Raw genomic sequence first — 10,500 nt, 5'->3', positions numbered from 1 at the left:
ATCTTAGCCACGCTTCCAGAACTGTCCTATACTTTTCCATCATACAGAACACCTCAACTAAGTGGATCCACTAGTCTATGCTAAAAAACACTAAGGAATGGTCTAAACAGTATGATCCTATCTACCCATGATGGCTACATGGTTTATGGAGACTTGACTAATAATGAACTCGTGTCCCTATATCGGTACTCAATACTACTCCCAAAATATACTCAGCTCATATGTTTTAAAAACAAAACTCTTTCTGTGATTTGAGATAATTACTCAAAAACTAGCTCAAAGGCTCTCTTGGAAATCGGTGTTTCCTTTATTACTCAAATGTGAAAACATTTTAACTCTTGGAAATGCTTAGTTCCTATATAATCTTTGAAGAAATAAAATTTACTCTTACTCTTTACTCAACTCAAAGGTTAAGTCTTAAAACAAAGTTAAAACGTTGTAAAAGACTTTTGGAACACTCTATGAACTTCTCTTGACTTAACTCTTAACCTCTTGACTTGACTCTTAAATTTCCTTGAATTGAATTTGGATTCAAGGTTCATGATCTCATGTTTATGGATGATTTCATGATGTTTATACGTACCTTAGAGTATAGAAATCAACTAAATGCATAGGTACGTTGCTAAGAAACTAGTACGGAAAGAAGTGGGAAAAGGTGTAAAAACTGGCGACCCTGGCATTCTGAGAGGCGCGGGGTGCCAGAGCCCAAACTTCAGAACTGAAGTTGTGGCTCTTTGTCTGCCACATCGCCCCAAAGCCCAAACTTCAGACAATGAAGTGGGGCGCTCTGGCTGGCGCGGCGCCCCAGACCCCTGCCCAGAAAACTCTGATTTTTCTCTTTCGTTTTTCAACTCTAAACCCTCTAATTTCACTTGGTTCTTTCCCCAAACACTTAGAATCAACTAAATCATCAATCTACGTAAGATTCTACTTGAAAACACACCTTAAATCATGAATCAAACTCAAGAAACTTCAACAACAAGAACCCACAAGAATTCAAACGAATTTCATCAAGAACTCATAATCTTATCTTTCAAAAGAACACAATTATGCTAAATTGAATCATGATTGACGCATGGGTGAACTAACCTAATGCTATGTGATCTCACATACCTCATAGGTATTAACCCTTGGTGAAATTCACACGAAAATCTCCAAGAAATCGACGAATCCTTGCTTCTCCTCTTCTTTTCTCCTCTTCTTTTCTCTTCTCTCAAAACCCTAGCTAACTCTTTTTGAAAAGCATAAACTGAATCCTTTCAGTTTAGACCCCATCTTAATTACCAAAAACGAAATTAAAATAATAGGGTATGGAAAATACCAAACTACCCTTCCAAAATCCGAATTAGACTTTCCTTATTTAAACAGCCCAACTTCCAATTGGCATATCTCACTCATACAAACTCGAAATTGAGCAAACTCGGCGGCGTTGGAAAGATAATTCAAAGATATTTCCTATGGTCATTTGAAGTTGACCGAAAACTCAAACTTAACATAACTTACCCAATTTTCCATATTTTTCATTCTTTCCAAAAATGACTCTTTCTAATTCTAACTCTTTCTAGTTCTTTCAATTAGCGAGATGTTACAAGTTTGGATCAGTTATTGGTTAAAACCAAACCAACCTAGTCGGTTTTTTAAATATCTAAAACCAAACCAAACCAAACGAAAAAAATAACCGTCGGTTTGGTTATTGACGGTTTGGTTCTGTTAGGTTCAGTTTTTCTAGTTTTTTAAGTTTGAATATAATAAATTTTTGAGGACATACGTATCTTGACAGACACAAACACCTAGTACATGAACAATCCACTGAAAGTTATTGTTGGTTCAATTAAGCAGTTAAACTATACTAAAGTTATCATTACACGAACAAAGTGATTCAATTAAGAGAATGTGTAACTATCTTATGAAATGTATGGTAGGTAAGACTAAAGTAATGAATTTTGATGGACTTGGACTTATGATTGCAATAGATGGGGTAAAACTTAAGTGTTAGGCTTGAGAAATTGGTAAAGTTAAAGACTTAAGTTACTTAAAATTTAACAAAATATTTATATTTTATTTATAAATAATATATAAATAATTATAAAATTTATATATATAATTTATCGGTTCGGTTTGGTTATTTTTGCAATTATTTTTTAGTAAAATCAAAACCAATCCAAATAGTATCGATTTTTTAAAATTTAAAAAACCAAGCCTAACCAAATCAAACCAAATATCGGTTTTTTTAATCGGTTTGGTTCGAATTGTGGTTCGGTTTGGTTTTTAACCATAACCATGAACATCCCTAGATATGATCGTTTGAACTTGACCCTAAACTCTAAGTCTGACAAGTCTCCTTCATGGACGACTTTACTTTCCATGTTAAGCTTCATGGACCGTATGGGCATCTGTGGTCCTTAACAGTGACTTGGGGTGAAACCCCTCTGATTAGGTGACTTGTACGATACACTAGAAGAGTCATCTGGGCATCAGTCTAAGTGACCACTAACTGGGGTAGGTTCTGGAAAACCTTCACTAGCCCCTTAACGGACCATGGTCCCCTACACTACCCTTCTAGGGCTCTATGGAGGGTTCCATGGTCCCCTTTGGGTTCTTGACATGCCTGTTTGACCCCTTTCTAGCTTTTCTCTAATCTGAGGTGTTACATATCTTTGCTACATCTTGTATTTCATGTGTCCTTATTGAAGAAGTGTATTGGAGATCCGACATATATTGTACCATTAGAGAATCTTGATAAAAATGAAAGTGTTTCTTATGAAGAGATTCCAGTTGAGATTTTAGACTAGCCAATTCAAAAGTTGAGGAACAAAGAAGTTGCACCCATAAAAGTGTTTTGGAGGAGTCAAATGGTTGAGGGTTCTACTTAGAAGGCAGAGGCCAATATGATGCCCTGATATCCTTATCTCTATCCCTCCATTCCTACTCTAGCTTGAGGTATTTTAGCTCCTCATGGTTCTTTCTTTCAAATTTGTGTCTTAGTCATTCTCATGTTTCCATATGATGATGTTTTGAGTATGATGTAGCTTGGAGTTGATTTTCCTCTTTGGTTATGTATATTTATGTGATTGCATTCATGTTGGGTTGCTAGTTCTCTTTCATTTACTCCTTTCATGCTATCTTGAGTCGTATTCAAGGATGAATGTTCCCAAGGAGGATATATTGTAACACTTAAGAATTTTATGAGTTTGGTTTGGAAGGTGTAAGGTAGGTTAGCGGGCAGGTCCACAGACCCTAGCCCAACCGTGGGCCTTTCATAGATGCCTAAACGTCCCATGGAAGGTAAACTGGTCATTTAGGGGATGGGGTGGCCATTTAAGGCCCCCACTTCTTCATAACCCCCTTCACAGATCGTGAAGAGACAAACGGACCGTGAAGGCTCCTTTAAAATTCTTATGTCAGATTTTTAAGTAAGGGCTATTTTAGTCTTTCCCTATGCATCTAGTACCTAAGCTATGTCATTTTAATCCATATTATAAAAGTCCTAAAACTACTCATTCTAAAATCATTCTCCTAAAATCCCTAATTCCCTCCAAGTTCTTCCCCAAAGTTCTCTCTAAAGCTAAGGAATAAGAAGCTAGGATTTCACTTCAAGATCTCCAATTCACCATAGCTTTGGACCTTAATCGCTAAGGTAAGTTAGTATTCACCTATGGAGTCATTTCCTCCATAGGGTTCCTAACATCTTCAAATTTTACAAGTTCAATTCTCAATTCAAAGTTAGGGTTTTACTTAATCTCCATGGATTCTTTTCAATTATGATTCAATTAGCAATTTCCTATTTTCTATTGCATGAATTGAAGTTACATGATTTTGAGTTGAATTCATATGAACCCATGCATGACTCGTGATTTTAAACTATGAACACATGATGATGCTTATGAACTATGAAACATGATTTTTATAAAGATATGTATGCTTTTATGAAATTGATGTACATGATTTGAGGATGCTTTTAGATGGAAGTATTAATGAGATTGTGAAAGGTTTTCTCACATACTACTATGATCATGATTGTGAAAGGTTTTATCACATACGGATTCATAAGGTTGAAAGGTTTTCTCACCTAAGTTCAATCATGTTTTAGGAGCTATTGTAAATAACTTTGTCTTGGATTGGTTGCTTAATTGTGCCTTTTCATGGATGATGAAATGAATATGATTAGTAACTATTCCGTGGAAATTTACTTAGCATCGAGAGGATATTGAGATGGATGCTCTCCCATTAGTAGAGGTCGAGTCTCTAGTAGTAATCTCATTGTCCCTAACTACGTGCCCACATGAGCTAAAAGTTTATGGTATTTACCTTGGCAAGTAGGACATCTCTTTTCAGTGTGGGATAGACACCTGATTCCATGTTTTATCTCACATTGTCTATGTAGGTTAATGGAAAGCATCCACAATAATGAACTAAGGTTACTTTCAAAGTATCTCACGAAGTTTTTTAAGTATGTTAAGCTTGAATTGACCCTGATTTTGACTTGTGTTTTTTCTAACACCTAATCTTATGTTTTAGCTTGGTCATTCCATGTCATCTAAAGTCCTTTTAGCATGATTTCATATCGTTTGTACATTGCTATCATACTTAGTACTTTCCATGTATTAATGCATACTTGTGCCTACATTATTTCACTATTGTAGGGTCCGATGCTCCTACCTCACATACTTGTGGCTAGCTGGTCTCTCTCTCTTGGCATTTGAAGATTGGTGAGTTCTCATGTTCCAAGGACCAAGAAACTTTTATAGTTTTTCTTTATTTCAGTTTTTAGACATTGTATGTGGTGAATGGGTTACGTCCCAACCACTTTTTTTGATGTAGAAGATGGCTTGTTGAGACTATGTTAGACTTCCGCTTGACAAACTCTTTTATGATATGAGAATGCTTCTTTGAAATCTTTATTTCTATTATCTTGTATAATGTATGCTAAGTGGCTTGTGTAGGGCCTTTTGGGGTTCTATACGCCGTGTTATGCTTAGGGTATACTTTGGGTCGTGACAGGAGGGTAATGCAAGAAGAAGAATGAGAAAGAAAGTAAATAAAAAAACAAATTTGAATAGAAAATACACATGTTAAACATGGGTTGGTGCGTGTGTTTTACTTCACACAAGAAATCCAGGTATAAAATTTTAGGGTGAAATTAATTATATTTTGAAATAGTCCAAGAGGGTAATAAGACCACCTAAAGTATAGGTGTGTAATTGGAAATCTGGTAATAGATTAATGAGGCATTTGGCTATATTCTCCCAATCGCTTGCAAATTTTATACAATATCCATTAACAAGGTAAATAACTCTTGATCTCCTTTTTATTTATTTCCCTCTCCCATCCCCCATAGCTAGGGTTGCCATTGTTAGTGAAAGCTTAAAATTGTTAGCATTGTTAAAACTAGTGACTTGAAGTTTATAGGAATATATATATATATATGTATATATATGTGTGTGTGTGTGTTGTGACGAACTCCAACAACGAATGGGAAGTTGTGGTTGAATATACAAACCTTGTGGTTCCTGTAAGATAGTAATGTAAAGCGGCCAGTTATCTTGTCACGACCCGAGCCTACACCCTGGACGTGATCGACACTCGAGAACTATTTTTGATCCCCTAAGAGAACCCTTGGTCTGGATTACTATGACTCACATGACTCTAAAAGATATGCGGAAACTTAAATAGGTGAGCATTTAAACATTCAAGGAAGAGTCTTAAATCACTCTCTTGAAATACTTAACATAAGTCATAAGTTACATAAACATCCTAAGTAAAACAATGGAACATATAATTAATTATGTCTGACTGTGAAGCCTTTAACAGTTCAAGATCGATGTTGGGACAAGACACACGACACCTCAAATACTACTAACACAGGAATGAAAATGGAGTCTCCCGAAAGCAAGGAGCCCTCACCAATTATTGTCTACGAGTGTAAGGTGATCTCAATGGAATGCTTGTTGATGATCATGAATGCTTGTATCTGCATCATAAAAGATGCAAGTCGAATGATGTTTGTACATTGAATGCACGAGTATGTAATAGGGATAGATTAAGCAAATAATTGAACTGGATGACTAAAAGCAAATCAACGATATATCAATACATTAATAAGACATGAAAACCCTTTAAACTTTACAAGATATGCAATAGAAACAATCTGAAAATAATATACTTTACTTGTGGGGAGTTTCTCTAACCGACAACCATTACTATGAGCCTAGCAATGATACAATGTTTCACCCATATTGCAAGGGCTATCCTATACCTTGCCAAGGAATAGGATGATATTGTGACTATGGATCCATCTAATATGCCTTCTCAGAGGTAGTGAGGAGTTGCATTAAGAATCAATGATATGCTATCCTATCCTACGCTAGCTACATAGTTTGATGGGACTTTTGAGTTACAAAAGACTCTAACCCAATTTGGTGTTCGATACTACTCCAAAAATAATCAATAACAACTATGTTCAATTCACCCTTTACAAAGAAGGGACTTTTACTTTACTTGAGTACTTTCCAAAACGCCATACATACTTGTATTCTTAAAACATGCACTTATGAGCTTATCTTTCAAGCCCAAGATCAATATATGTATATATAACAACTGCAAGCCCTATATTTTATGAAAATAAAGCTTTTATAATTTCCTCTTGAACTTACTTTAGCTTTAAATGAACCCGGATGATTTGTGATTAGGATATGCAAGGATCTTTAGAGGTAAATGGAGCTTATAGGATTAATAAAGAGAGGGGAAACATAACCACAACATAAACGAACACGTGCCGGATGAAACAAGGAAAAATTGACCTAGCGACTCCAGGAGTACTGCTGGCGCACTGCGCCAGGCCCAAAGTACTGAGGCTGAGTTTGGGCGTACTGCTGGTGTGTCGCCCTAACCCTTCCCAGCGACTTCGACGAATTTTTTTCGTAAACTTCAAGCTTCAAACTAGTTTAGAATTGGGAAATTTCTCCTAAACTCTTCTTGTTTCTAAAACCCAAAGCCAATACATGAAAACTTTCATACGATTCCTTTTTAAACATAACTTTACAATCCATAGGGTTCATGTGATTCAAAGCATGAACGACATTACAAGATTCTAAAGAGAACAAGGAAATCAAACTTCAATTGTTAAAGAAAAAAATTCAATATCAAGAATCATGAATGGATCCTTTAGATGTAACAATTTCTTGACTAAATTGAGATTTAGGGCATGAGGAAGAACAAGTCCAACACTGTGAGAAGCCTTACATACCTGGAAAGAACAGTGTTCTTGGTGAAAATCAACAATTCTTGAAGAACGCTTGAAAACCTAGCTTTTCTCTTATTGGAACTTTGCTCTAATTTTCTAAGCTTTAAAGAATGTGAAAAGGTTGTATATCATCTAATTAAACCCTTAATTGGGTGAGGAAAAACGTGCTAGGCACAGTAGGAAAAGGAAAAGACTAAAATACCCTTCTAAAAATGAACGAGATGCCTTAAATAGAGAGGTTTCACTCAAACGGGCATAACTTTTTTCTCCGAGCTCGAAATTAAGCAAACTTGGCGACTTTGGAAAGAGGACTCAAAGACCTTCAACTTGATAGGTCATGGGTCACCTAATTCTTTATGTGCTAAAAGATATGGTTGTTTGAAGTTGACCCAAAATGAAAAACTGATGGGTGACTTGTACGAACCTCTCTTTAGCTCTTTTCAAAGTCCAAGGTGTTACATCTAATGACCTTAACACCTAAGAAAATTTAGAATCACTCGGTACAATCTTATTCATAAATGAAGAATGGTTCGAGTCTTAACTTAGAAATTTTCGGGATGTTACATACTCAAGTTCAAGTTGTTGTTTAAATTATGGCAAATATAGTTGTTGGAGAGGATAGAATATCAGAGTTGCCTTTACACATAATTCATGACATAATACGTTGGGTTCGTTCAAACGGGCTCAAAGAAGAAGCTCGAACTTGTGTCTTGTCTAAGACATGGAATTTAATTTGGAGAAGCTGACCTGATGTGATCCTTCAATCCAGCCACTGCAGAAATTTGGAGGATATTGTTAAATTCGTTGATGATTCCTTGCGGCCTTATGCCAAGTAAAACCTTAGAATTGAAACGCTCTGCCTCCAACAGCTTCATTCTCGGGAATTGCCTTGTCACAAGCATGTGGATCGCTGGTTGGAATTGACAACTAAACTCTAGAATTGTTACAATGCACAATTGATATTTTAAGTGGTCATAAAACTTTAGAATATCTCCACTTGGACCAGCAGTTTGAATATCAGTTATCCATGTTTCCAGTCCTTGTAGTTTTAGAACTAAAAGGATATATACCATGTAATGAAAAAAATAAAAAAATAAAAGGTGTGGGTGAAAAACTTGAGAAATTCAGATTGTAGCATTGGCGGAATGTGGAGCAAGTGAATACGCTGGCTCCAAATCTAATAGCCTTCTATTTTTGAGGGTCTGAAAATGCCCTTTTCAATCACAAGTATGGATCTTTCTAACCTGGAACAAAACAGACTCAATTTTTATATGCAGCCATCTAATTCTTACAACTTTGGAGATGTGGACACAAGATGGTACAGCTATTATTCTAACAGAACTGATATTAGTATTTCATTACGATGAGAGTATTCTTATTTATGAAGCTCCAAGAGCAATTCGGCTTTCGCCTACTCGAAAACTGGATCTATATATTGAGAATCCTATGATGCCTCGTGAGTCATTCGTCAATAATAATACCCATAGTGCATGGCATTGATAGAAATATTCTCCATGAGATGACAGCAGCATACACGAAGAAGCAAAACAGAAGGCTAAAATAAGACACTAATCACAAAGGCGGCACATCTCATTTGTGCACTTGGCTGAAATCAAAGTCGCTAATTGAACGGATTACCACTTTTAATTTTATATTAATTGCTTTTGAGTTGCATATATATATATATATATATATATGTGTGTGTGGAGGTGGTTGTTCCACCTTCAACACTTGAGTATGTTGAGAATGTCTTAGAAATAAAACAGTTAGCTACTTTTAGGATTATCCTTAACAATGGTACACATGCTACTCTTCATTATGCATATTTCTCTAGGATTGCTAGAGTATGGTTTGAAATTAGTCCGTGTGCAACGAGTGGCGAATTCAGGATTTGATGGTTGTGGGTGCTCAAATACTAACTTAAAGTGCAAATCTATAAGCTTACTAATATTTTTATAGTTTAGTTAGTAAATGAAATACAAAAAATAGGAAAGTTAAAAATAATAAAAAATTAAAGCAAAAAGTCAACAGATACACTATTCAGGGATTCGAATCTAGTCGAGGGACCTCGGAATTCTACTCTTTGAACAAAATTACCTACAAGACATTTCATTCAATGGGTGCTCGCAAGTTGTTTATATCCATTTTCCATTATTTTCGATATTTATATATACAAAATTTTCATCGGGGCCAATGGGTGCTCGAGCACCAAAAACTCTCTACGTGGTCCGCCCCTGTGCAACCCTCCTCTTGGGGAAGCATACCTCTGAGGTGACTCGAGACAGAGTACCGTAGGTTTATAAGCTGATTAAGGGACTGCCCATAAATGTTGGGTCCATCTAAAACTGAATAAAATTTTATAGAAATTGAATAAAATTTATCTTCCTTAGCATTATTTTAATCTAATCTTTTGAAATCAGTTTTGATACACATTAAATACACTAATATATTTATATATAGTATTTATTTTTTACTACAACATACAAATCTTGTTTATATTGTTGGTTTAACCAATTAGATTGAAATTTTTAGTGGTGTACGCAGGATTTTTCATAAGCGGTGTCACCTTTTAAAATGAGAAAATAAATAAAATAATAGGGAAAATGCATAAGTACCCCCCAGCCTATGCTCAAAATCTCTGAGACACACCTAACCTTTACTAAGGTCCTATTACCCCCCCCCCCGAACTTATTTTTTAATTAATTTTTTACCACTTTTCGACTTACGTGGCAATATAAACCAAATAGGTTGAAAGCTTTGTTCAACACGCGCCGGGCCCCACTTTTTCAACTTTCTAAAAAGTAGCTTTTACACTTCCCAAAATTTCAAAAAGTTATCCTATTATTTATAATCTACTTTGTTAATATATTTTTAGTTAGTTTATAGATTTTAATGTTTATATATTTTATTTCAAATTTGGGCATGTAAAATTTTGTAAATATTATATATATAATTTTATTTTATTTATAGATAAAAAAATATTACTTATAATCTACTTTGTGAATATATTTTTAGTTAGTTTATAGCTTTCAATGTTTATATATTTTATTTCAAATTTGGGCATGTAAAATTTTGTAAATATTATATATATAATTTTATTTTATTTATAGATAAAAAAATTTATTTATAATCTACTTTGTTAATATATTTTTAGTTAGTTTATAGATTTTAATGTTTATATATTTTATTTCAAATTTGGGCATGTAAAATTTTGTAAATATTATATATATAATTTTATTTTATTTATAGATAAAAAA

Source organism: Solanum tuberosum, unplaced genomic scaffold (genome assembly GCF_000226075.1).
Source record: "Solanum tuberosum cultivar DM 1-3 516 R44 unplaced genomic scaffold, SolTub_3.0 scf00065, whole genome shotgun sequence".
Lineage (NCBI taxonomy): Eukaryota > Viridiplantae > Streptophyta > Magnoliopsida > Solanales > Solanaceae > Solanum > Solanum tuberosum.
The sequence above is the reverse complement of the archived record's forward strand: the minus strand, read 5'-3'. Positions refer to the sequence as shown.